Source organism: Habropoda laboriosa, unplaced genomic scaffold, assembly GCF_001263275.1.
Source record: "Habropoda laboriosa isolate 0110345459 unplaced genomic scaffold, ASM126327v1 scaffold99, whole genome shotgun sequence".
Taxonomy (NCBI): Eukaryota; Metazoa; Arthropoda; class Insecta; order Hymenoptera; family Apidae; genus Habropoda; species Habropoda laboriosa.
The window spans coordinates 1648236-1676029 of NW_017100239.1; the positions used below are offsets into that span (position 1 = coordinate 1648236).

The following is a 27794-nucleotide window of genomic DNA, read 5'->3' on the forward strand; positions in this document are numbered from 1 at the left end:
CTACGTAGAACCGGACGATCGTCAGGTAGCTGCGGAGTATGTTATCGTCGACCGAGATTCCTCGTAATTTCGCGGCCCTTTCGTCATTCGGTTCCCTCCTCGCGGTAAATTCCAGCGTTGCGTCAAAGCGCTCGCGGTCGTCTCGGGGAACGAGAGACGATTATCGAGTGCGTCACTCGGTTGCTCTCGCGGAACGGAAGCGTTATATCGCAGAATCGTAGGAGAGCGGCCGAGTGTGTTTTTCTCCAACAGCATCTCTTCTTCTTCTCTTCGTCGTCCACCTCTTTCTCCTCCTTTCGCTTTTCTCGCTTCTACAGACACGCACACCACTCCCTTCCGATACGGAATTATCGAATGGCTCACGTGCTTTTAGTCGAATACGTTCCGTTACGGAAAATTTCTTAATTACCTCTCGTCTCGAGCGACAAAACAAAAGGAAATCAAGCCAGGGATATCGAGGAACAGCTAGTAAGGCTAAGGTTGCAGATTAGATTATTCCGTGAAAGCTCCGAGAGATTCACGAGTATACAGCAGGGAATGAATCGTCTATAAGATAAACTCTTTTTGCGGTAGACTTCTATTTAAAATTCGTTCGGTGATAAAACTCCCCGTCCCTACCCACCCGGCAATTAGATAACGCCCGATGCTCTGTGGCTTTCGTGTTTATTTCTTCCAAGCGCTGAGTCGACCGTTTCAATCCTCGATACCGTTTTAACACCACCTACACTCCATGTATTTCTCTTTTCCCTATTCAACATGTGCTCGAGTATCGCGCTCTTCTATATTTCTCCACCTGTTTCCTCTGGAACATTCACGCGACAGAGGTGTGAACCCAGGTAAGAATGAAAGAAACAAACCAAGGACGCCTAGTATACGTGTGCACCCTCTGCTACCGGCGACCTTTGACCCTGTCCACAGAGGGCGCGAGCCGAAATGGATCCCTGGCTCGCGACGCTAGACGTCCACGATTCCGTATCGTCCTAATAATCGTCTAGAGGGAGGAGGAGGAGGCTCGAGAAGGAGAGACGAAAGGAGTGAGACAGTGTTGAGGGGGTTGCTGGCTGGCGGAGGCCATGGCCGTGACCTTGGGGCGCGGATCGAGGAGAGGGGCGGTTTATCGAACGTCAAGACTTTCACTGTTCCCCCAGCCGCCCCCTCGCCTTTCCTCTCCTCTCATCGCCCGACTGTCGCCGCCGCCACTTTCCCCACCGTGGCCCATTCACGCAACTTTCTCTCCGTAGAGGAGCGGCAAGTTCGACCGCCCCACGGCACAACCACCCCATTCCTCGCCCCCTCTCCAGGAGTCTAGACGGTTTCCTTGCAACCATTTCCTTCCACCGCCCCTTTCCTCTACACCTCCAGACCAAGGGATGAAGCTATCCCCTCTCTGCCTCTCTCGTCGAACGACCGACACAATTTTCTTCCAACGAGAGAAACTCGGGAGATGATGGACGACAGACGGCGACGTGATCCCGTCGGCGGAAGGATTCGCCGTTCTACGATTCTGTAGGGGTTAGAGCTAGTGTGTCTGTGGAACAGACGGAGATCTGAGGGACGTGAATGTAGAAGTGGTTGTGTCTTTTATATAGGAGACAGTTCGAGAAGTAACGTTGCAGAAGGGTTGAGAAAAGAACTGTAATATGTATAATACAGAGGATGCTCGATGGCGTGAGAAGCGCGACGAAGTAGCACGGGGAAGGAAAAGGCGCGGACGAGCGGTCGCGGTAAAATGACCGAGGGGAAAGCGGAAATCTCGCGGAGAAAATCGATCACGGCTGCAAGAAGAAGGGCCGTTACACACGATTCGTGCCGGTGATTACGCGCAATTTTTCCTCCCATTAATGCGTAAAGACGTTTCCACGATAAAATTCTCCCCTAGCATTCCGCGGGAAACGAGCAGAAGACTCGGGGGGTGAACGAGAGCGAGTCTAGACGGCTCTCTGCCTCTTTCGCCGCCCCCGGCCTCGACTTCCGCGAAAGTAGAAGGACCACCTTTGGAAAATAACGTTACGCGCCGTCTGAACCTCTTCTTTCGACCCTTTCAACCCTCCTCGAGATCATCTTCTCCGTAATCTCCTCGACAATCTCTTCTTTGTCCAAGGGCGCCTTTTTGTATTCAAAGGTGAAATAATCGCCGGGTGTTATTCGTTTCTTCTCTCCGGGATTACGATTATTTTGCACCGGTCGAACGCTTTTTAACTCTAAAGAAAGAGTGAAGCATCGATACAAATTCCAGAGGATTCTTAACAAAACCACCGAAATCTTCGAAATATCACGGATCGCTCCGTGCATCAACAAGTGTTGTCGCGATAAAAGGCGACGATAGATCCTTGGCTCGAGTTTAACCCTTTGCACTCGAAGGCCCTTTTTCCTATAAAAAACTAATATCTTTATTAGAAGTTGGTTCTTTCAAACTGAGATCTCTGAACATGTAGCGAACAATTCACGGAGGTCCACAGACCCGCTGTCTTGGAAAATATCATCCTCCGAGTTGCCTCTAATGGTAAATATAAAACTGACGTATCTCTATTTCTAATTGAGATAGCGACAAAAACCGCAAGGTATCTTACTCGTTGTTCGAAGATCAATCCGACGCACCCCAGAAATTACTTCTAAGGCGAACAATATCCTCTGCGGTGGAGCGTTGCCTGCGTTGCAACGCAGAGAACATAGTTCGACTTATCTCCATCCCTGTTCGTCTTACAGAAAATTTCAGCAGTGCGTTCAATTCACCTTTAACTGTCGAGGAAAGTACCGTTTAACTTTTGCTACTATGTCAATTAGAAACAGAGATACGAAAGGAACTTTCCGGACAACCTGATGTAACGTCGCTTCTTAGTCGCCTCAAAGAGCGCAAAGGGTTAACAAGCGAAAGGAAAACAGGCGTGATAGTTTCCAAAGTGAATATATCCAAGGAATCCCGAGGAAAAGAAGAGAAAACCATTCCAGCCGCCGGTGAAGCTGGCCACAGGATCGATCTACGGCGTCCTTGTCCCGGCCAAATCCATCGATATCGCCCTTCGATCGGGGAGTCGTCGGGCTGGCCTGTTCTTCTCGAGAGCGGGGAAGTACCCTCCAGAGATCTATTATTCCGTGTACGTGTCCTCTTTCCCCTACCTCCACCCACGTCCTATTCCGCCATTAGAAAAGGATTCGACCAGTCGAATTTATCTCTGGAAATTCTTTCTCGCCGAGACTATCTTACACCTAAGCCCGGATAAAGCTTTCAATTTCTCACACGTGTGTACAATTTCGTTTAAACAGCATCTTCGATATTATCGAACGAAGATTTCTTCTTCTTTCTTCTTTTTTTCTGGAGAACACCGTATTTTTTCAGCTTTATGGAGCGGAGGATAATCTGAACGGATGATTGGTTTTCGTTTCCCGTTACTCCAATGCCGGATAATCTCGATTTCGACAGGCTTATGGCGTTTCACGGTAATCTGCCTGGACGAGGGAAAAAAGAGAAGAAAAAATACGAGCACCGGGGTGTTTTCAATCGATGAAGGTCGTCTGCCTCCGCGATCGATTCCACCCCTGGTGGCGTGTGAGCGACGCGCCTCGAGTTCAAAATCCCCAGCTCTCGATCGTTCTTGCCTATTGTTTGCTGTTCATCGACCTTCCAAACGTATTTACGTATCCGCAGAAACCTCACACGCGCAATTTTTTAAGAAACTCTTATTCAAACGATTTACTAAAACGAAAAACTTCCTTTAAAGGTCACACAAATGTTGCAATCATAATTCCAAGCGAAACGGCTGTTCTCCATCGTCGCGTTCTCCCTTCAAGTTCCCATCAACTGTGAAGGATAGAGAGAAAAAATACGCCGGTGGATGGTCCGAATTCTAAGCAACAACCTGACGCAACCCTCCGGGACACGTTTGCCCCGAAAAACCACGCACATCCCCGAATCCACCCTCGAAAATCTATTTAGGTTCGCGTAATCGATTATGACGCACCGCTAGAAGTCAACAAGACGAGCCGCACAGGGGTTGAAATATTTGACGAGCCGAGGGTTTAGAGAAGGGAATCTAGTAAATAGAAGAAGGAGAACGGTGATTCCTATTCAACGAGCTGCAACACCATTTAAACCTTCTATTATTACCACACACCTCGACGAACTATATACCGATCGCCGTAATCACGACGAGTAGTTCTCTCGATAGCAGAAACGTCGCGTATTCGACGTCTGATCGGCGAATCTTCGCTGTTGCTCCGTAGAAAGTTCGGAGGTTGGAAAGTTTTTTACGAGTTCGACGGGGGTAAGGAACGAGGAATGCGAGATGTTTCTCGAGACGAATCGGAGGGAAGAAAAGGGTCCTCTCCAAGTTTCCCACGAAAATCGACTGACACGCGGTTGGTTGGTCGGGTCACAAAGTATATACCTACATCGAGACACAGTGGCACGTAAGGCACACCAAGTGGCCGGGGGTGAATCGATAAGGTTGCTCCAGACGACCTTCGGGGGTTAGAGGGGGTGTGTAACCCCCGAAAGCTAACCGTGATAAAGCATGAAAGGCGTCACGACGTCCAACCTCTTCCTTTCCCCTTCTTCTACACACATGCACACTCGCTCGAGAGGCTTGGGACGTTTGTCACATTTGCATGAGGCAATTCTGATATATTAAAAATCTAATGAAAAAGTAAGGGACTATATATGGATTTTCTTTGTTACATACGCCGTTATTTTTGGCGTCGTACTCTTTCGTTCTTGTTCCAGAACGTTCCCTAATTGCGTTATTAAGGTTTGCCGATTCCACCATTTTTATTGCACGATCCAAGTTACTGTTCGCGATCTTCAGATTTTTTAGCAAGGGTGTACACGTATCTACTAGCCTAACCTCGGCTTCTCGCGCGAATTTTCCGTGCATCCACGTTACCGAACGATTTTCTGTTCCAATTCCGAAGGAAACGCGTTGGTAGTCGAACGTTCGATGGAAAAAGAACGGAGGGAAATATCGAGAAAGTGGGCATTATCGACGCATCTCGATCGCATTATAGCGGCGAAAGTGTATACACGCATCTAACCACGTTTCTTTCGTCCCTGAAAGTGGGTCACGAATTTTTTCTACGCCATTACCTCTCTCTAACCGACCCAACCAACCACCCCTACTATCCGTCCTGCCCTACCTCACAACGCAACCCTCCGTTGCCCTCTTACGTCTGCCTGCCATCCATCGATCTCCAGCCACTTTCTGTCCGTCCGCACTGACAACCGAAATACCGATAACCGTGCTCCTTCCGACCAAATCGTTGCCACGGACACGGTGTATGTGTGCCACTGTCGACAGTGCATCGATCGATATCAACGGATCAACGTCGCGACATGGAAAATCGATATTTCGAAAATCCGCAGAGTTAAACGAGGGGAAATATTCAGAGTTTCATTTATCTTTTTCTCATCTCGAAAATTTATGAAAAATTATCCATCGTTAGTTGGAACAAAGAACAATTTCATCCCCTTCTTCCAATACACAGAAGCTCCCCACGATTTTCTAACGCAAACGAGTGAAAATATTGGAAATTTTATTTATTTCTCGCATCTGGAAAATTTACAAAAAATGATCTATCGTTGGAGTAGAGAAGAATTTCATCCTCTTCTTCCAATGTACAACAGCACAAATGTTGAGAATTTGATTTACTTATCGCATCTAGAAAATTTCTAAAAAATGATCCATCGTTAGTTGAAATGGAAAAGAAGTTCTAACGTAAACGAGTGAAACTATCGAGAAACTGATTTATCTTTCTCCAGAAAATTATCCATAGTTCGTTGGAGCAAAGAAGAATTTCATCCCCTTCACCGAGCGTACAATTGCAAGAAAGAGAAATTTCGCGACAACCGAACACCATGGACGTCGATCCCTCCTTTTTTCTCCTCGTTATCCTGTTCTACCTGCCTGTTCAACCCTCCGCTTCCCAATGTATCCTCACGCGAGCGGATAAACGGTGACGAGCAAAAAGGACGAGCTTTCGAACAGGTTCACCGGTTCTTCCTCTCTCCTTCCACCGTCGCTCCTTGTCGCTCGTTCCGGAGGTGAACCGGGGCAACGTGTGTGTATTTAAAGACGCGGCAAAACCTTCCGCGCATCCGGTCTCTCCGCGGTTCACTCTGCTCGACGTGGACAAGAGTGAGGAACACACGCAAACAAGATGATCTTTCAAGTCCACTTTATCGATTAAGCAAGTTAACTATTTCTTCCTTCCTTTAGATTACATTTTACGACGATGATGATATTCTTTCTGGAAAATGAAGTAGCTTCCTATGACTTTCCTAATTTTCTCTACGCGGTTAGTTCACCAGAGGGTTCAATTATGCGTTTCGCGTGAACGTCGGCCTATGTGGTAATACAATCGCTTAATAGGTGGCCACCGTCGATCTCGAGCGCGTTTCAACGGCATTTGCATACAGATTAAATTCTGAGAATAAGGTTAAGGTTACAGCTGTTCCACTTCACGCCTCGAGCCGAGCTGAATTAGCGAGCCTCTCGTTAGCTGGTCCCCGACGCCGCGTGCCAATATATTCATCTCGACTCTCGTTTTATCTGTCCACCATGTTGCGTGTTCTCCTCTCGTTTACACTCTGTCACGTCAGAGAGTGACACGTGAGAGTCTCCATTGGGAGATATTTCGAACGTAATTCACATCCGATACATTTCCTCAATTTTCTTTTTTCTCCGTTAGAAAACTGACGAACGAATAAACGAGGGTAACGAAGAGTTCGTTTCGATTATTCCTCGGGTTTTTAATACGGTAGAAGGCTGCGTGTAGGTGGGTAAGGAAGAAAAAAAAGAGATCGATCGAGTTTCGCGTGCTTCTCCTAGAACGGACGGGAGAGCCTAGATCGTTGCATTATTGAAGAGATCCTCGAGGAGGGTCACGCAACTTTCGTTATTAACGGAGGATAATTCGTCATCGCGGACACGTTCGCGGCTAGAAAACTTTTCATCGTCCGTACCCGCTCGCCTTTTTCTCTTTTTCCCACGGCTTTAACCGATCCTAGTGTCGCTAGAACTATCGGTGGCTCGGTAACGTTGCGCAATTTCGCCAACTTGCAACCGCGGTGAAAACTATATGAGCCGACGACGTGGGCGGATAGACGGGGAGGGTGAGAGAACGTGAAACCGTGTGTTTCAGTTCTCAAACTGAATTAGCATGTCTGAGTGAGTTTTGACTGTTATTACGTTGTTTCAAACGCCGCTGGAAAAACCTTTCTTCCTCTCCCTCCACCCCAAGGTTTTTCGACATACCTCCCGACGTTTCTTCCCGTCGTAATACAGTTCGATTTGTATCCTAACGGCGAAGAATCGAAAGGAAGACGCTACACCGAGCGATAAAAATAAAGGACGCTCGATCGGTGCTGTCCGAGCCATTCCATCGTCCAAGTTCGCAACGGCCATCGAGGACTTTTGCGAAAGAAACTTCCAACACCGTTATCGTCCTCACCGTGTATCGGGCCGCCCCTCTTCCGTCCACTTCCATTTCCTCGCGTACGAGAGAAGGAAACAACGCAACACGCCTCGCCAACCATCTTTCCATCTATCCATCCGTCTAATCCACCACGAGACCTTTAAACGCGTCGACCGCAATTCCTCCTCCTCTCCTCTTCTCTTCTCTCCTTCTGGTGTATATTAGCAAATGTACTCTTTGGTAAATAAATGCAGCGTTAAACGACGATGTCGGGACGGTGATATTTCCCGCGTGGTTGCCGATTTCGAGCATTTCGATGCAGAAGAAGAAAGGAAAGGAAAAGGCTGGGAGGAGAACCGATATTTCCAACAAACCCTTCTCTGCCTACCTGCCTGCCTGCCTGCTGCTGTTGCTACACCGCGAGAAAGGGTTAATCTTTTAAGCGACGCCGCCAGAACACGGTGCTCCAGTTCACGTGCCAACGACTTCTTTTCCCCCTGGCACGGGCTAATTATCGGAAAGCCGATTAACGACAACTGGGTCGACGCGGCACGCCGCGGCTCGTCCGACACTTGTCGAAAAATCACGAGTCGCGGACACAGTGCAGGTATACATATCTATATATTCGTACGTATGCATAGAAAGAGGAGAGGCGTGCAATTCGACAGGGAAACCAACCGACCGGGTCACCTCAATCCTTAATACCCCTATCGAACAGACACCCCTTACTCCTCCTACTTCCACTACTCCACTTTCAGTTCTGTCTTTTTTCAATGAGCTAGGGGTATCTGGGTCGAGCGGAATCTGTTTCGCCGCTTCCTGGATTTCCCGGATCATTCGAGGTTTAGGAATAACGTATAGGGTGATTCTGGTGGATCGATCACTTCGATTTTCGCGTGGATCCGATTGTTTCTTTTCTTCGAAACAGGCACCGTATACTTGGACGAAAGTGTTTTTGTCATTTTTGTCATTTCAGGAAAGAGATTTTTCAAATCTGCCATTTTGACGGGGTGTACCGAGATTGGAATACACTTGAGAGTGGGACGATCAATTCTTTCACTCCGAAATTAGGCAACATACACTTGGACGTAAGTGTCTTTATTATTTTTCTAATTTGGAGAAAGAGATTTTTCAAATCCGCCAAGGCGAATGTACGAACTTTGAGGTACCGCTTGAGAGCAGAGCAACCAATTTTTTTCCTTCGAAATTAGCCCTCGTCATTTTTATAATTTAAGGAAATTAAATTTGAAATTTGCCATTTTCAATGTAAGAACAATCAATTTTTTCCCTTCGAAATTAGTCACCATACACTTGGACAAAAGTGACTTTGCCATTTTTCTAATTTAACGAGAGAAATTTAGAATTAACTTTCACCCCCCAACGTTTCTTTCCCAAATATCACTTGCTTCTACAAGTACCATCAAATTTTCATCCAAAGTTTCAAAGTGAAAGCTGTTGAAAGTTCTGATTAATTGTTTATAAGTTGTTTATTACAATAAATAACTCCAGTGGAATGTACTAGTAAATGGTAAACTATTGTGGCGGTCCTAAGCGTGGGATCTTAGTTGGACGACGGCACTAGACCGACTTCTTCGACTCCTTAGACCAGCAAGGGGTGCAATAAACCCAGGTCGAGAGACTTTCCCCGCTTACGCACCCAAAGAGTACGCGCATGTTAACCAGTTAACTGTGCAATTTAGTCTTAGAAAGAACGACGAGTGTACACGTCGAACGCAGTTAACTGATTAACGGTGGATCCCAACAAAAACGCCTCTACATTCGACGCTATTACCTAACAATTAGAGCGAATGTAAACAAGTTCTCGTCGACTGATAATTGCCAACGCCCGAAGACGTCCATCAAACAGCGAAGACAGAAAAACATTAGTCGGTACCGAAATCTCTCGATAAATTCGCATCCGGAGGAGAGTTGCCGCGGTGTCATCGCGGAGGTCATCGCCGTCTCCGATCCCGATAAAACTTTCGCATGCAGAAAATATTACCGTTCGTCTGGCTGAAGCGCCTGCGCGTGGATACTGGCTAATTGTGCGACACTTTGAATCTTTCATTTGTCAGATCCTAACGCTCGAATATCCTCCGGAAATAATTTCCTAGATCTTCGACGTGCGTACTTCTCCGACGGAGAGGAAGTCGTAGGTAACGATACAAAGGTAGGGCGAAACGACGAGATCGCAGCCAATACCTCGAGACGCGGGATTAAGTAAAAATTAGAGTATCGAAAGGTTGCGACACTAGCAGCAGCGTTACGTTATCAGATTTCCTAGCGGAGCAACGATCTCACGGCGACAGTTGGCCAAACCGCGGCGCAATAGAAACGGGAACGAGAGTAACGAACACTGGTTCTACGATCTACTGCCACGCTAATTGCCTAAACAACCTTATTTCCATTTCAAGTCGAACACTCTGACAATTCTTCAACGCTAGAACTATCAGCTGTGTAAAAATGATCCGACTTTTTCAGAGCGAATTATCGGTACAGAGTAAAACACCAGAACGATTCTTCAACGCTAGAACTATCGACCGAGTGACAATGATCCATTAGAGACTTTTCTAGAGTGAATTTTTACGTAAGTAAACGGTGATTGGAAAATTCGACTCGCATCGATACAGAGTAGAAGCGCACACGTAGAAAATAAATTCGGAAAGTTGAACGTTCATCTAGCGTTAACCCTTTACCGTCGAAGCGGAGTCTCGGAGACTCCGGTGATTCTATCATTTTTCTTTTCTTTCGTTCTATCCAAAGTTCGTGCCCGATTTGAAAATAAAACACAATCGGTGCATCTTTCGATAGGAACGTAACATTACGGTAAAAGAAACATCTGTGCCGATAAGGTTCTCGCCACCTTTGAAAATCGGGCACGAACTTTTGCAATCATCCGAACACAAAGTTATTATATTAAAATGGAATTGATACAACCAACTACTCCACTCTACAACGTTCATTATGAAAATGTGTCGTGTCTAAGCTAACTGGAAGTTGAGGAGTTTCGTAGCCTCCTTACCGGGCTCTACGTCCCAAAAACGGCGTCTCGACGGTGAAGGGTTAAAAAAGTGTCCAAGAGAGAGAGAGAGAGAGAAAATGGTAATTTGGCACGGTAAAAGTAAAAGGGTTAGAGAGTGGAATGGTCGAGCGAAGGAACGAACGTCCGGTGAGAATAGTGGGGAATCGTAAATCGAAAGAACGATATTAATAGCTGCGGCGATTGCATGGCCGGCGATCCAACGATCTAGGCAGCGACCAGCTAGCGAGGGAAGAGAGAGAGCTGTGCTCGGTGGTAACGCGAAATCGCCGATAAACCTCGATAAATAGATTGCGCTTTCCGCTATCGGCATGCAATGCCTGACACGCACTGTGTCAAGGCCCCGCTAGGCGTGCGCGGCCGATGCTAATAGACTCATAGAGGCGAGAGAGAGAGAAAGAGAGAGAAGGATCGCGAGGTGGTGGAAGAGAGAGATCGAGAGGAACAGAGGGACTCGACCGGCTCTCTTAAAGCCCCCAACAACGAGTATAGAGGCTGCTTACTACCGTTTCACTCTCTGCCCGCTAGTCTAGCCAGGGCTGTACACGACTATTCGTGACTCACCTAGATCGTAGATTGGCCAATTCGGGATTAGACGAAGGTTTAATGGGAACGATACAATTTTTCCTTCGTTTCTTGTCGATTGGGTATCTCACTTTGGAAGTTAGTCCAGAAGTTAACCCTTTACTTTCATTTTTTGCCTCCCGGTATCGTACAGTGATAGATTGTAAATTATTAATGGTGATACAGCATCTTTGTTTGGTATTAACGTCATACAAAAACTTCATTTTTTCGATTGATTTCACTTTGAAAATTAGTCCAGAAGTTAACCCTTTGCTTTCATTTTTTGCCTTTGGGTATCCTACAGTGATAGATTGTAAATTATTAAGGATGACACGCTAGTTTTTTTTTTTTTTTGGTATTAATGTTATACCGAAACTTCATTTTTTCGACTGATTTCAGTCTGGAATTAATCGAGAAATTAACCCTTCTCGGTCCTCACCTAACCCTTTGCACTCCACTTGCGCTGTTAAGGCACGCGCAATTTCCATCACAATCCAAAATTGGGAGATTGTTCCTAAGGTACCACAGCATGGAAAACTTTATCGCGTAAAATTTATATTTATAACTTTTCTTCAACAGTTTCGCTGCAAGGGTATACTGTAATCGTTAACCAAAGCGTAAAAGGGTTAATGTTACTCTGAAATACTGAGATAAAGGCAAACTGCATGGTACTGCTCGATAGTGATCGAACGACAGTAGCACAGGGTTAAAACGGTAAACGACATAAGTGTCAAAAGTAGCATACATATTTCACCATTTATTTTTCCCTCTAAATCTATAAAGCTGGTAAACGCTGATAGGTCGTAGCATTCTAGCGATAAACGACGTAAATGCCGACATGAACGAACACGTGTGTTTCGTTTACACTGAAAATTTTCACTTCCGCCAGTTACACCGTTTACCATTTCAACTCCTTAATCGTCGTTCGCCTAATCTTCAAATTTACCGTAACGGCGCAAAGAAACACGTGACGTCTGCATATATAGTCGATGGAAAAGGTATATCTTTTTAACCGAATCAAAGCTTACTTCACGCGCCCCTAATTCAAACTCGCAACTCTTACTTTCTCACGATTCCTCCGCAGACTGCTCTTCGAAAAATGAAGCTTCGCCAAGCCAACAAAAATACTCTCAAATGAAACGCTTCGACAGAATATACACTGAAAGGAAGATTCCCGAAAAATTCCAAATATTCTCCTACAAATTACGTCAACATGACCGTTTAACTTTGTTTCAAAGTTCCGCTAAAAGCTGCAATTTTCTCGCGATACGGAATGTTAAATAAGTGTTACATAAATACGTGCTTATGCGAAAAAATTACATATTTTCGCTAAAAAGACGGCATGTATGACTCCGCTTTCGACGTCGAGGAAAAAAAAAATCGGAAAACTTCCAACGAAAATAACAACAACCACGGAGGGCCATGAAATCTATCGAAGAAAACGTGAAGATCTAAAAGCATCGACGAGAGCGTTTGCTAGTTCGCGGCTGGTCACGGCCCTGCATCTGGGTCTAGGCGAGCTCCCGCTCGCGCCGAGCGAATCGAAGATATCGCGAATCGGTGGAGCACGAAAAGGACAAGCGGAGATAGAGAGGCGACGTGTTACGCATCACTCCGATGCACGCTGAAGAAAGAGAAGGAGCAAGAACTGTGTGTAATCAGTGACGCGAACACGACCCAATTTACAAAGTTCTTCCTACACACGTTCGACAGACACACGGTTATCTCTTCTCTGCTGTGTTCCTTTCTATTGAGGATCTTTAATTTGCGAATAAAGATTGACTCAATCGACTGCAGGGGGAAAGAAAACGTTTATCGATATAAATGTAATACAAAACAACGGAGGCGAAAACCCGAGTGAAAAACTGGTACTCGGTTCGTGGTTGTCGCACGACTGCTTAAAATGCGGAGAAGCATTTGTTATATACTTGGATCGGTACCACGGTCAGCGGACCCATGGCTTTTATGGCCCGGCCTGGGTCTACGTCAAGGAGAGAAAAATTCAAAATATAATCTATTCTCAATAGTTTTGTTTCCTTTTTTTTTTTTTATTATTCTAGCGTAAACTTGGATGGTACCGGAAGTACATCTTTCGTTTCATATTCGCACAAGTTTCTCCTTTTTTCTTAGGAATTTTTCTCGCTCTCGTTTTCCTACGAATTTTTCCTGCCTTTCTCGATCCGTGTATTTTTGCGCGGTTTTGCAAAGTGACACGTGTAACGTTCGGTTGATTATACCGGGGGAAACTGTTGCAGTTTTCATGAGCTCCCCGACGGCTCGCCAAACACGGCGAACTGCGTGTGGCCGTTTTCGCGATGTCCTCGAAACGATTCTCTCCTTCCCCGCGTTCGCTTCTTGCTGCCGTTCGATCAGACCGTTCGCGCGCGATCCAGATCCCACAGAGAACTGGTAAAAAGTCACCGTGTCTTCGGTTCTACGTTCGTTCTGTGGGAGCTGGAGAGCGTGAATCGAGTCTCTTCCCGATGCTCTTCCAATCTCTGAATTTGAAAATACAACGATTACTTTGATAAAGATAATCTCAGTAGATCCCACAGAGACCTGGTAAAATTAAAAAAGATTCTACGTTCGTTCTGTGGGAGCTGAAGAGCGTGAAACGAGTCTCTCCCCGATGCTCTTCCAATCTCTGAATTTGAAAATACAACAATTCCTTCGATAAAGATAATCCCACCGGTGCCTTGCAAAAGACATCTCACCTATGTAAAAGAATGAAACACCTCAACCGACTAAATCTCAATCAGAAAATGAGAATATTTCTTTTTTAAATTTAAAGTCCTTTTAACTAAACTAAATGAAAATTTCCAAAGGATCAACAATTATAAAAAAAATTCTCACCGACCTCCTATACTACCAAAAATATAAATACAGAGAATAGAATATACATCGTGAATAACGAAGTATCGTTTAATTGGATAAAAAGAAATAGCAAGGACAGACGTGACAAAACAGTTCCATCGGAATCGTTCCCTCGGGTTATTTGCAGATCAGTCGTCGCGCTAACATCCCGCAGCTCGGCTGCTTATTTCGATCCACAGGAGAAGAGCAGAGGAGGAGACAGAGAGATTCGCGTGATTAATCAAAACCAAAAAATTATCGACGATCCTGAAATACGCCAACTCCGGCGGGACGAGGGGAAAGAGGGAAGGAGGACGCGACGTCGCGGTTTTTCCAAGCTTTTCGCGCAATTAGACGAGTTCGAGCGACGTCTGATGACCCAATTTGCACCACGTGGATCGGAGAAACAATTCTGTTCTACGTTGTAGTACGGTCTGGCAGCGGATCGATCGCGGAAGAGGACAGAATCGGAAATAACCCGCGCTGAAATTACCCGGTTTCAACCGATAAACGAATCTTCCACCGTGTAAATAATTCCGAAATAAACAGCTTCGTTTCATCGACAGTCTGCCGTTTGAAAGATTAACGATACGTCTACTATGGATTGATACTTGGACGAGATAAACTAACGAACAGAGAGAGAAATTTATAGAGTATCGAAGGGGTAAAGTATCTGTCTAAAGTTTCCTCTGATCGAACGACATTTTCCACGCGATGATTCGATTTTACAGCCAATCGACACACGAGATGTCCTTTTAACGACGCGTGAAGAGTGTTCGTTAGTTAGCTCCTCGTACAGAGAAATCTATGTTTAGGTTTTTTTTAGGGAGGACGATTCTTTTCGATAAGTTTTTCCAAGGATACTGTTACCCTCTACGGCGCAGATGGCGAGAGGGTGGCAGATCCAGGAGAGAACGCTGGATGGTTCAAGTAACGGGCGATTTCCGGTTTACCAGAGAACCTCGAGACCTGGCACGTCATCTCTGGACCGATAGCTGCCACTTTGGGAAACAAATATGGCACGATTCCGTGGGAATAAATTATCGTGGAGAATCAGGGTCTCTCCAATTGCTTTCTTCTCTTGGAGCAGAAAACTCATCGATCTGAAGATACCAGAAGAATCGAATCCGACAAGATTTCCATAGTCGAGCTTGTTGCGTCGCCATGCACGCGAGGAAACCCCGGCCTGGCGGATTATCGTCATACCGGGGTACCAAACTCGGCCCGCAATAAACCTCCTCGAGCGAACACATCGACGAAACAAAAACCTCGCGAACCTCTCCTCTCCATAACCGATGCTCGTTTCCGTCAAAGCGACGGACTCCTCTAACCAACGCTTCGAGTCTCGCTCTCGCAGTGACACCCAACCCAGATCAACATTTGTAAATTCAGCCGTGACAAAATAAAATTCTCGAAATTATCCGATCTTAATTAGAATCTCTCAATTGGGCAGCAAACCCGCACCGTCACCCAGGGTGCAAGCGGGATTTACGACCTCGCGAAATTCTTGCCGAAAGAATTGCGGTCCACGGGAAGCTACAGAGCTCATCGAAACAAAACAATTTTTCTCCAGACGTCTGAACACGCTTTCTTCACTTGGAGCAGAAAGTTCATCGATCTGAAGATACCAGAAGAATCGAATCCAACAAGATTTTCACAGTCGAGCTTATCGAAATAAAACAGATTTCTCCAGGTGTTTGAAATTTCTCTGTTAAACGGGAAATATGTTTAGGTAGTTGGGAAAGAACGGGAAGATGGAAGATTTCGCAGAGGATAGGGAGAAAGAGGAATTTCACGGGACAAGATTTTTCTGCACGTTAAAAGGCGATGAATCTTTCGCTGGTAATCCAATTGGACGTGTAAATTTGCATTGGTTAGCGAGAGGTAACGAGGCTCCATAACCGTGGCCCGTAAATCCAGATCACCCTTTGCCTGTTCACGTTCCTCGCCGTGTAAAAACCTCGCCCGCCAATGAATTCCGGCAGCCTGTTGAATATGCATCGCCCTGCTAATTCCTATCCTCCGGAAAAACCCTTCGAACGAGGCAGCGGAACAAGAGGCAAAAATTCCTCGGTTGGCAATTTGTAAGATCGTTGAAAATTCGTCGAGGGTGGCAAAATCGAAATATCCGCCGATTCTTCCAATTTAGAACTTCGCCTTACAACTAATCTCCTTCCAGCTGTCCTCTACTTGCATACAGATTTCTTCAAATTCACCGTTGAAATACGCGTGCACACCTCTCAAGGTTTTTTTCAGGCCTGAGGACTCTAAGGAACCAAACTCCACGTTTAAGACCGCCACTAAAGTTTACACAATTCGTTAAATACCACGTGTTCTTTTATCACAATCATTCCATACCTCCAACAAGATTTGCCCTTCTAAATCCATTATACCAGCAAGAGGTAATTAAGCAGGCCGAGCCGCGACATCCGTCAAAAAACGCACCTTGGCGAGAGAAAAATGCGATGGAAAAAAGGGAGGAGGAAGAAGAAAAGAGTGGATAAGGAAGAAGAATGATGTAAGCAAAGAGACAAAGGAGTTGACGGAAGAGGGCAATTTCCTTATCGACGGGATTACCAGGTTGTTGAAGCGCGTGGAATGCCTCGCGAGTCTTTCAAATCTAGATGCGCCATACGCACGCAGAAGCCTCGTTAGTCTTGATGGCGGCCCTTCAAGGGCGCGACCAAGTCCCACGACCAGGCCACAGGTCCTTTTCCCCCCCCGTCCATCTAAAGGGGCGACCACGCCAACTATATAACGCGTTAACGCGCGATCGTGACACGAACCAGACTTCCTGTCTAACAGTTTCTATCTCTCTTTCGCTACTTCGCTTACACTCGTTAACTCGCGCCAAAGTTTTTCCCTCGTTCTCATATACAACCGGCTTTTCCTATTCCCCGTGATACACATCGGAAACGAGGCTGTGCGTTTAATTAGACCTGCCATCCTGCCGCGAGTAGATCCTTCGAACAACGTTTGTCCATGTCTTTGACGAACGCGAGGAAGATCGGTATTGTCTCCCGTTTCCTTCCTCTTCGCGACACCTTCGCTTCTTTACTTGCTTGCTAAATTTGTCGTTTAGCAACTTGAGGACCTTTTTATTTTAACACTTTACCGACCGGTAACCTATTAATCGGCTTTTTGCCGCCAACGCTTACCGACCGGTAGCCTATTAATCGCTTTTTTACCACCGGCGCTTACCGACCGGTAGCCTATTAATCGGTCAAAGTTCGATTTAACATTTCTGTAGGTATAAGAAACAGCGCATATATTCACGCGCGATAGCCTAGAGTCTACACAGAGCCGGTGTCAGCGATATATCTGTGGCCCGAGTGAGCGGTCGGAAGTGCGTAAGATGTTCAACCGGTACCGGTCGGTAAAGTGTTAAGGAGATATTTTTGTATCGGAGATTACGTAGAAATAGAGTAGAATTAATTTGTGGTAATGGTTATTAACAGATGGGATTAACAGATGAAATTTTGCTCCGGGACAGATATAAACGGAGGATCGAGAATACTAGATTGGACGATAAAGTGGAGTATGTTTCCACGGTACAGGTATGGATTCGCCAGAGGATAGGCAATCCTACGAGAATAACAGTCGACGAAGCGTGAATTTTCTTCCGAGCGTTTCCGAAGAAAATTCCCCGGCTCGATTTATTCACGAAGATCGTTCGCGAAATGCTGGTCCGCGCCACGGATATTCGTGGAACAGCGTTTAATAATATAATTTCGCGGCGAATAGTTTAGCAAGACCGAAATACTCGAGAAAAAATAGAAGAAAATAAGGTTTGAACGTAATTTCGCGTTATCTAAGAGCGCAAATCGTCTCCGGAGAAGAGTAGAAAGGACGAAAAAGAAGGACGATTTTCCAATGGAAGGAGAAGAAAGAGGTGGACGAAAAGATAATGTGGAAAGATTGGAATTGGTCGAATTCGTTCATGAGGGATTCCAAGCTAGACATTTATTGTAATACTAATGCCACGTCCACGTTCGCCTCCAACGACGGATTCTTTTATCTGCGCAGAATTGCCAGGCAGCGGTGGCGGGACGTTGATTTATAGATGGGACATTACGCAAGCTCGACGTTATCACGTCGAAAGAGAGAAAGAGAGATAGAGAAGAGAGGAGAGAGCGTAACCTTTTCCTCCGTGCTTTGGTAAATTAATGGCCGGCCAAACGTCCGGCTATCGCGCCGCCAATAAACAATTCAGAGGCCCGCTTTTTCCCTCCTCGACCCAATTAGAAAGCGTCCCGGAACCAGTTCGATCGTGGCTCTTTTTTTTCCGGGAACCATCCAGAGCCGAGGCGATTTGGCAATCGAGAAACGGTCCGACGAGGGTCGCGTGGCCTCTTACGGACGGACAAGCCAGTTTTGGTGTCGCGTGACACGTATAGAAGGATTCGTGGTGGTGACCCGCGACGAGAATGAATTACCAAGCCCCGAATTGTGACGCAGGAAGGCCCCCGCCTTCCGGAACTCTTATACGCTTGGAGAACGCGGCGGTGCAGCCGGCGCGGGTTGCTTCTTCGACGACGCACGGGAAGAGAGTGCTAAACAAGGCGAGGCAAGGACGTTGAAACGTATACTGCCATTTGTCCTTTTTTTGTTTCGTTTTATCTACTGTCTTCGACGCGATGATTCATCTTGGTTTTTTTCGTCGGGAATTCGTGATCATTTTCGATCTGCAATTCAAGAAAAATTTCACCGTAAAGGAGAATCCAACAGGACGGAGAATAGTCCGATTGGCTGTCTTCACCACTATGATTCCTTCTTTTTTTCTTTTTCATCGAGAATTCGTGATTACTTTCGATTCGAGTATAATTCAACGAAATTTCGTAGGACGAAGAATAGTCTGTGATTGTTGAGGGGTCTTCACCACTGTGAATCCTTCCTCTTTTTTTTTTTGTATCAAGAATTCGCGATTATTTTCAACGATCTATACGATCTACAGTTCGCAGAAATTTCACCGAAAAAGGAAATCGAAGAGGACAAAGAGTAGTCTGTGATTGTTGACTAGAAAGGCTGTCTTCACCACTACTATTCGTTCTTCTCTTCTTTTCCATCGAGAATTCGTGATTACTTTCGATTCGAGTATAACTCGACGAAATTTCACCGAATGGGAAAATTCAACAGGACGAAGCACAGGCTGCGATTGTTAACTAGAGAGGCTAGAAGGATCGTCCGTGAACCGTGGCTCGATTACGTCGAGCAATCGGCGCACGTCCCACGTCTGCACACGTAGAAACCGATTACGCGGTATCATATCCTTAACGGCGCATTCTTCAACGAAGATGTCATCCGTCTAACAATACTCCGCAATCCGTTCCATCTCCCTTCTTCTTACATCTCCGCGCTGCCTTTATAAAACACACCGAACGAATTCGTTATAACATGAAACAACAACAAAAAAAAAAAAAAAGAAGAAGGAAGGTAAAGCACCAGTTCGGTTTCCGTGACACTTCACGTAAATACATCTACATACTTCCTCTCACCGCTTACACACACGCACACTGTCGTGTTTCCTCGCGTCATTTGTCGCGTCGATTTCAATTTATTCTGGGGATCGTTCGATGATAAAATGGGGGGAGAGAAAAAGACGAGGAAAAGAGAGAGAGAAAGGGGGGGGGGGAGGAGAGGGCTTTAAGGTTGCTGGTAACATTAAACGACACGGAATTTCGTCTCGTACAACTGGCCACGTATATACACGGTGTTCGTCGCCTCCTCTCGCGCTTCTCTCTCTCTCTCCTCCCTATGCTCGACACTCGTGTGTATACACCATCGTCGAGCATGTACCTCTCTGTTGCACACGTGTACGCGTATTTACACGCGGAGACAGGGCTCACAGGTTAGCCTCGGCCCACATTGGCATAACACTTTCACTGACGTAACACTTCACTCTAAACTGTTGCGTTGCCATACACGTATCCCTCCTCAGGCCCTACCTGTCCAACCACCACGTTGATACCCGCCGATGGGAATGATGCCCTCGCAACAAAAGTATTACGTGTCCACGCTTTTCGTGCTATTTCTTTTTAGCCTTTCCTTTCGTCCCGTGTGGAGCTGGGTGATTTGTGTCGGACTGAAGTTAAATGGACCGGATCACCGAGATCGAGATAGTTGAAATTTGTAGGTGCAGGCGATGGAGACAGTATCGGGGGAGTGGAGGAAAAATTGGAGGTCCGATAGGAGTGGAATTTCAGATCTATGGATCGAACGCTAAGATTCCGGACACTCTTTTTTTTTTTTTTTTTTTTTTTTTATTAATTTTTTGTTTCGTTTACGCCTTTTTTTAGTAATTTTTGCGGTAAAAATGAAAACGAGATTTCAGTGTGTGAACGACACTTATTTTCTCGGTTTTCTCTGTCTTCTGCTACCTTTCCTCTCTCCTTTTTTTATTAATTTTTGCGCTTGAAATAAAAACGAGATTTGGGTACGTAAATGACGCTTCTTTCCAACGTGATACATTCCGTTCTTTCCGAACTTTCGTTCAAGCAGAACCTCTTAACATTTTGGTATAAGTGCTTCTTCGTCCAGAAGAATCGCGAATTCCCAAGTGCAACGGTGGATAATAGACGACGTTTCTCACACTGCGAGCAGAGGATGCAATCGCTTTGACATTTACGCCGGACGGGCGGTAGATTCGAACGAGGCGTCCAATCTTCCGCGTGCAACGACGAAAAACCATTCGCTAATTACGAATTACGCAACGAAATCACAGTGTCTCGGGTGGAAAGAGTACTCGAACCTGTTCAACAGCTGGGAAAACCTCGTGGGATTAGCATAACTCGCGAGAAAAACAGGATGAACGGTTGGTTGGTTCGACGATAGGATTTCCCGGATATCAAACGCTCGTTCGTTTTTCTTCAAAGGAGAAAAACATCGGGGAATTTAGAGTGGAACGACAACTTCCTCCGTTAAATTCTACTCGTTCCTTTCTCCCTTCTCGTCCTATCTAATTCACACTCGAGACTCGTTTCATTTAGACCGAGATTCGTAACTTTCCTCCAATTGTCGTACTAATTAGACACACCGGTCCACGCCTCTCCGTGGACAAACAAGAAACGTAGGCAAATGCTGCTTTGTAAGAGAGGCGGAGCCGAGGAGAAAAAAAAAAGGAGAGAAACATTTCCATCGGACACGATTGCGACAACATCAGGTTACGAGACGACAAAGCAGCTTTCGTCCAAGTTTCAATTTCACTTGTTGGCAATTATTGGAGCGGCGAACAGTCACCCGTGGCAATTAATAAAGGACGTTTAACTCGGCCGCGGTGTAGGTATTCACGAGCTCGAGAGACGGGTAATTATGACACCGGAAGCGTGCCTATTTGCCAAGGCACCTGCTACTCTCAGATAGCGATCGAGTTGGCCCGTCTGACAGATCGATCGATTCGTTTCGCCGGGGCTAACCGTAACCCAATTTCGTGCATCGTCCATAGACTGTACGCGATGTCGTGTGACTTGTGGTAAAAACGGTATCCTAGCGATTCTGCAATGAAAACTGAATCGAAAATGTGGAATAACATTTTTCCATACGGAGCTTCGTTTCCGAGATAATTCAATTCGAAATTTCGTGCGAAAACCGCTGTTTATGCGCGCGTTTTTATATCGACGAACAGTGATAATCCGACATTTCCCAGAAAAATTGTCCACGAAGAGAATAGCGTCGATCTTCTGCAGGCAAATGAAAGAGAAGTTTATTACTGCAAACATAGAGCCGAGAGATAGTTAAATACAGGCGTGCACCACCAACGTTTGAATCGAATTTTCTCGGAGAACGAAAGCTCTTAGAGAAAAATGTTATTCCACATTTTCGAGTGAGTTTTTCCTGTAGAATCACCACAGTCTCGCTCGTACCACGAGGTACACGTACGCGTGTGCGTGTATAGAGAGACGTAGAAGTGTAAAGGTGACTCGTGTAGTATAAGGAAATTCCCGATCTCGCGAGCCGTGATTCTCTTGCGAAACTGTTTACCTGCCGGCATATGGGATAGGTCCAAGGATAAAAGATTACACGAGTGGCGTTAGTCTCACTCTGAAACGGCGGCACTCGCTTCCCTCCTTTTTCGTTTGTATTTTCCCGCCGCTGCTGAATTCGATCGGCCTACTTTCGCGTGCCTATTCCCTGCCGCGCGCTGCGCACCGCGCTGATCGTGTCACGTCCACCGACGACAACCACACGACCGTTCGATTTTGAATGGCGCCGATTCGAATTAGCGGAATCGAAACCGCTCTATGGGGAAATTTCGATTCGTCGCGTCTAATCGTTCTTTCTCCTTGCGAAATCGATCGATGTACCTGTTGAAAGATTTACTCTTGCCTGGAATACAAAAGCGCCGATTTATTAGCGTTTTTTTCATCTGCAATCTTGCATCGATTGCATTCTAAAGAGATTCTCTCGTAAACGGCTGTTGTTTCAATTTATCTTTTCGACGTAATTCTCTGCTACAGTTATACGCTTTAAAGAATTCTTTGTATCGTTGCGTTAAGCCAGTTTCACAGTTGTTCGTTGCTTTGAAATTCCATTACACAAACGTGGAGTGAAATAAAAATAAATTTAACGGAGCCAAGTTTAGACTATGAGATGAACAATTTTTCCTAATTTTTTACGTTTTTAATTTTTCAATTCTCTTATGTGGGTATACTAAAATAATTGTCAAGCAGCTGTTTTAAACGGACGACAAGAATGCAAGCTAATGATTCTGAAAGAATCGTACATCTTACTTAGAAATCTTTGTCTCCTCGCTAATGGAATGATCCAGCTAATAAAAATTTCAAAGGATGCTACAATGAATCACTATGCTACGCGATAATGACAAGGTAGCCGAATAAAATTTTCGGCTGGAAGAAGGAACCGTCTCGTTCGTCGTTGTCTCCCTTTTCATCCGCTTCCTTCTGTCGTGCAGAGGTAATTTCCATTGCGAAAGCCGGGAAAATTGCATGGAAACACACCGGCAGAAGTCACGAAGCCGCTCGTGGGAATTAAGTTACCGACCCGCGTGTCCTTCGCGCTTAATTATACCGAGCGCACCGCTGCGACCCGTAGCCGGCTACCAGTGCATTTTATTGTTAAATAAAAAAGGGAAGGAAGCGTTGTATCGACACAATGAACGAACCTTGAAGGTTTCCTTGCCACGATCCAAGCCTTTCCGGTCTTCGACTACGAAAAAGACGCACGCCGACTCGGTTTCTTCGCCTCGTTTCAGATCGAGTGGTATTCGCAAATTTAACTTCTCTAGGAACGTTTAATTACAAACACCTTCTATCCCTTCTATGGAACCGATTCTCTTCAACCCTTTGTATTCTCGGCAATTTTTTCTACGATCTACAATACACTTTTGCAGTGAAACTTTTGAAAAGAAAAAGGTTCTCCAAGATGTGGCAGCAGTGGAAATAACCTCCAAATTTTTGGATTGCAACGCAAATTGCATCGAGTTAGAGTGCTCTGATGCATCTGATAAAGCAACTTTGCTTTGGAATATTCAATTGGAAAAAGAAAAGAATGTTCAGAGTCTTTGATCTTGGAAGCTCTTCTGGAAAGTGTCTTCCTCTAACTGAAACGACCACACGTCTCAATTTATTGTCCCAAGAATGACGAAACACCCAGGGCTCAAAGAGCATTTCTACCAATCGGATCGGTCACGTTTCCCCGTAGAAACAACAAAGTATCCCACGAGGGCGCGAGTTCCAGCTAGTACGATTTCGAGAATCTGGTGGAAGCCGCGGGAGATTGTTCGTCGGAAAAAGGGCCCTCCCTCAAAGGGAAGTCTCGTCGAGGAAGTCTTCAATGTAAACACAAGACTCGCGTAGAGAGAAGCCTAGGATGCACGTGTTCCACGTTAATACCACAGCTAACTACCCTAACTACGCGGCTCGTTTCCGCATGTCTGTGTGCGTGTGTTATGGCTTGGAATTTTTTTGTCAACCCTTCTGGACCGATTCTAAAGCCGACACCTGTCTCGAGCCCTCGACTTAACGACCCCGAACGACCCCGGAGATTTGAACGCAGCTCATGGGAACACGACGGGGATTATCGTCTGTTTATATACGAGACTCGAGGCTTGTTTCAACTTCGAGAACCCTCCACACATGTCGCTTCTTCGACACTTTACGACTCTTCACGTGTGCGTGTATGTGATCGAAGGTGATTAACGTGTCTCTGAGATTTTAACTGGAGAAATGACGAATTTTTTCGACGAGACGTTTATTAGTCTCTTTTGAAAAAGATTGAAATAATGGTGAAGTTGTCGAAACGGTGAAACGACGGATTTGAACACGTTCAGCGTTTCAAAATGACTCTCTGAAAACAATACTATATGTTAAAAGTGTGTAGATCATTGAGAAAGAGTTAAATTATTAAAGACTCTTGGTGAATTCAAATTTTAATAGTTCGAATTCAAATGGTGCTTACTTTAATGTCATTGGCTGAATTAAAATTTTCAACGGTGTGAATTTCATTCGTTCAATTTGTCCGTCGTAATTTTAAAATCCCAAGGAATGAAAATTTCGAAGCCTCGCTCGCGAAGCGATAGTTGGAGGAAAACATGTTTGCACGCGGTAGATTTCCAACAGGTGGTTCTCGGAATCCGTTTCCCGCGGTCCAGTCTCGCGATGGTTCGCCGATCTCGAATTTTCAAGCCGACACGCTGAAAAAAAATTAGCGAACTGCCGTGACAAGGAGTACCGCGCAGAAACAGGCAAATTCTCGAGTAAATATTATCTGAGATTTTTACGGTGGAGAAATCGGAAGGGAATCGTCCGTGAGTTTCTCCCCAGATTTCCGTGTCTGCTTTCGAAAACACATTTTTTTGTCTCTCCTCCATTATCGTTGCCGTCGTTGGCTTCGTCCTCGTCGACGACTAAAGAACCGACGTTTCTTCCACGGTGAAGGAGCTTGATGTTTACTTTCCACGATGATCTACATGGGCGAAACCGATTCGCTCGTGAAAGTTAGAAAAAAAAAAAGAGGCTGTTTCGAAAGGGGAGAAGAAGAAGCTTCGTGCTCGTCTCTCTCCCGTCTCGTTACGTATTTACGCGTCAATTTAGTCCTTTCGCGAGGAAAAGCAGCTACATGGTGACTCACCGGCTAGACCCGTTCGCCGTGCAACGAGTCACCGTACTGGCGACTCGATCGCTGCCCTAAAATCGACTCCCGATTGCTCAAGGTATTCCTCCTTTAAAAGGAGAGGAAACCGCGCTTTCATCTCTGCACATCATAATTCTCTGATTTTCCAAGTGCTAGAAAAATATAATCGACGCTGGTTTACAATCACGAGAGAATATTGCAACGTGACAGATAAACTAACCTATAACTTCACGTGTCTCGATCGAATATCGATAAATAGAAGTTGCGACGCAAAAAGATCGAACGTAACCTCAAAACTGTGTCCGTCAAATTTGCTGGTACAGGAGGGTTATATTATCTCGAGTGTGGTGTTCCGTATCTTCCGAAATAAAAATATACACGATCCGGCATTTCCCGCGCTTTCGAGGCGTTTAAGGCGCCATAACCGTAGAATCGATTTCCGCCAAGGATCGCGAATTCTCGACGCGTCTCGATTGAGCACGGTGGCGCGCGAGTATCGCCTCGGGAGGGGTTATAGGTAATGCCGGAGTGTTCGCGACAGGGGGCCCTGACCCGATTGCAGAAAATGTCAACACTCTCGTTACGTGGCTGCACTATCACCGGGCGCGAGCGCGAGAACGTGAAAACGCCGGTACACACGCGTCGGTGGGTGTATGGGTGCGTAAGCATACACGTGTACGCATTGAAACGCTTCGATGTCTTTTAAGTGGCCATCTTGACTTCACTTTCAAACGTTGCTATCGGACTGGAAAGAAGGAGTGCGCGAGCGAGAGAAATAGATGGCGTTTGCGTAAGGTGAAACGAAGACGGAAGACAGTGCGCGCGCTGTGGCACCGTGTGGCAATACGAGGAAGCTGATTACCCAACGATCCGAGATCCCTCCGAGTACTGGTTACACGCGATTCCGCTTAACTTCACTATTCACCGGTCAATTTTCCACAATTTCAGTTGTTCGCGTTTCTTCAGACTCGTTTCTCGATCGAATGTACAGGTTAGAATGCACACGCTTCTTCTTTTCAAAGTGATTGAAAAACGTATCGTATCGATATGCGCACATAACCTATCGAACGCGAGGCACAAACGTCGAAAGTCGTTGGAAGATCGGAATAGAGAATAGAGGGAAGTAAATTTGAAGCAAGTCGCGTTCGAGAGTCAAGTAGGAAGATGCATCGATGGCAATACGGTCGGATATCGATTCGCTGCACCTGTTTTTCTTCGACCAACACAGCCAGGCACAGACCGAGGGGAGAGAGAAAGGGAAGAGAGTCGACGCCGGGTCTCGAATCTATTTCCGTGGGGCCCTAACCCGAGAGAGTGTCGAGTAGACGGAAACAGACGGACCAAGGGGGAAGAGAGACAGCCAGCGACGGGGAGAGGAGAATTTATGTGTTTGGAGAGGGTCAAGGGAACGAGGGTAGCGACAAGTGCAGCGGAGTCGTTCGTGCAGCTGGATGCAACAGGGGGTAAAGGAACGTCGTTCCCCTGTCACGCGTGTGTTATCCCAACGAATTTTTTCGCGTCATCGATATCTCGTTTTTTTTTTATCGAAACTAATGAGTTTTACGAAAATTTAATCTAACAGTGACGATTATATTTTGAAGTACGTGACTGTTCGAGATTACTCGTCGATATCTAAATGACTGAGTAATTATGCAAACTAATGACACCGCGATTTCACCTAAGTATACTTTTCCGTTATTGCGTCGTGTTACAATGTTCTTTCTCCTAGTTCTACAACTTCATTCTTCCTATCTACCCATCTAACGAATTAACCTCGAAAAACGTGGGAATCTGTCGATATCTCCGGTCGATATATCGCGAGACTAACGACGCCAACAACGATTCTACGTGAAAATCCACTTTTTGTCGGTTACGCAGGATGCACACGGCGAAAGTGATGCGTGTCGAAGAGACGAGACAGACCGAGCAAAAGTGCACGCGAGAGTATGCAACTGGGAGGGCCCGTCTTTTCTCCTCTCCAACATTGCTAAGGAGTTCACTGGGTAGAATGGTTCACGGACGCGGACCGAGAATTCGTTTACAGTCGGGTGGCGTCGATTTCAATACCGAAGATAACCGACGATAACGAGGCTTCGCGTAATTTTGTTAGAAAGATCGATGAGGCAACGTGAGTCGATCGATACGTGCCCTTCTGCGTCGGTAATCGAAAGCGGAAATGAACCAGCGGCTGCGCGAAATTCTTACCGACGGTAAATGAGCCGTGAATATACCACGGAGGCATATTTTGGTTAATATTTCGTTAGATAGAGGCGGTTTAATCTGTATTTATAATAGTTTAGTTAGAAAGTACACGGTTTCTCACTTTCCAACCGCTTTCTAAAAATGTGAAAAGAACAACGGCAAGCACCCATTCCGATTCGTGTTCTAACGGCACGTAATTGGTCGTCGCGGACTGCGGTTGAGGCGACGGAGTCGCGAACCTAGCCGCGGACCGTTGGAAACGTTAACAAACATCACGTAGCGAGGATTTGCGTCTCGTTGTATTGTAGAGGAAAAAGATAACACCGATTGAACGTAGTTGCAAGGGGAACACTTTCGAATCTCTTTTCGATCTTGAAATTTCGAGAAGAAGAAGATATCTATCTGACGTATTTTCAACTAGCAGAAGCAAATAACTGTGGTAATTTTCTTGCTTTCCTCCCGAAGCTCACAATTTTTCTCTCTTATCGCGAGGCATTGACAGACAGAAAGACTCATCCGCCCCTTGATCGTTTTAAATGCTCGGGTTAAAGGCTAAGCATTTCCACGCGGCCTACAAAAGGTCGTTACCACTTTGCCAGTGCCGTATATAAAGATACGTGTACGTAAAGACGGTGCATAC

The 27794-nt window shown here is 45.7% G+C and overlaps 1 protein-coding gene across 3 annotated transcripts in view; it reads right to left on the reverse strand.

Moving 5' to 3' along the window:
- The window catches only part of LOC108571763 (ecdysone-induced protein 74EF), a 152641-nt gene that overhangs the window by 83822 nt on the left and 41025 nt on the right, over nt 1–27794 (reverse strand). The window lies entirely within an intron of this gene.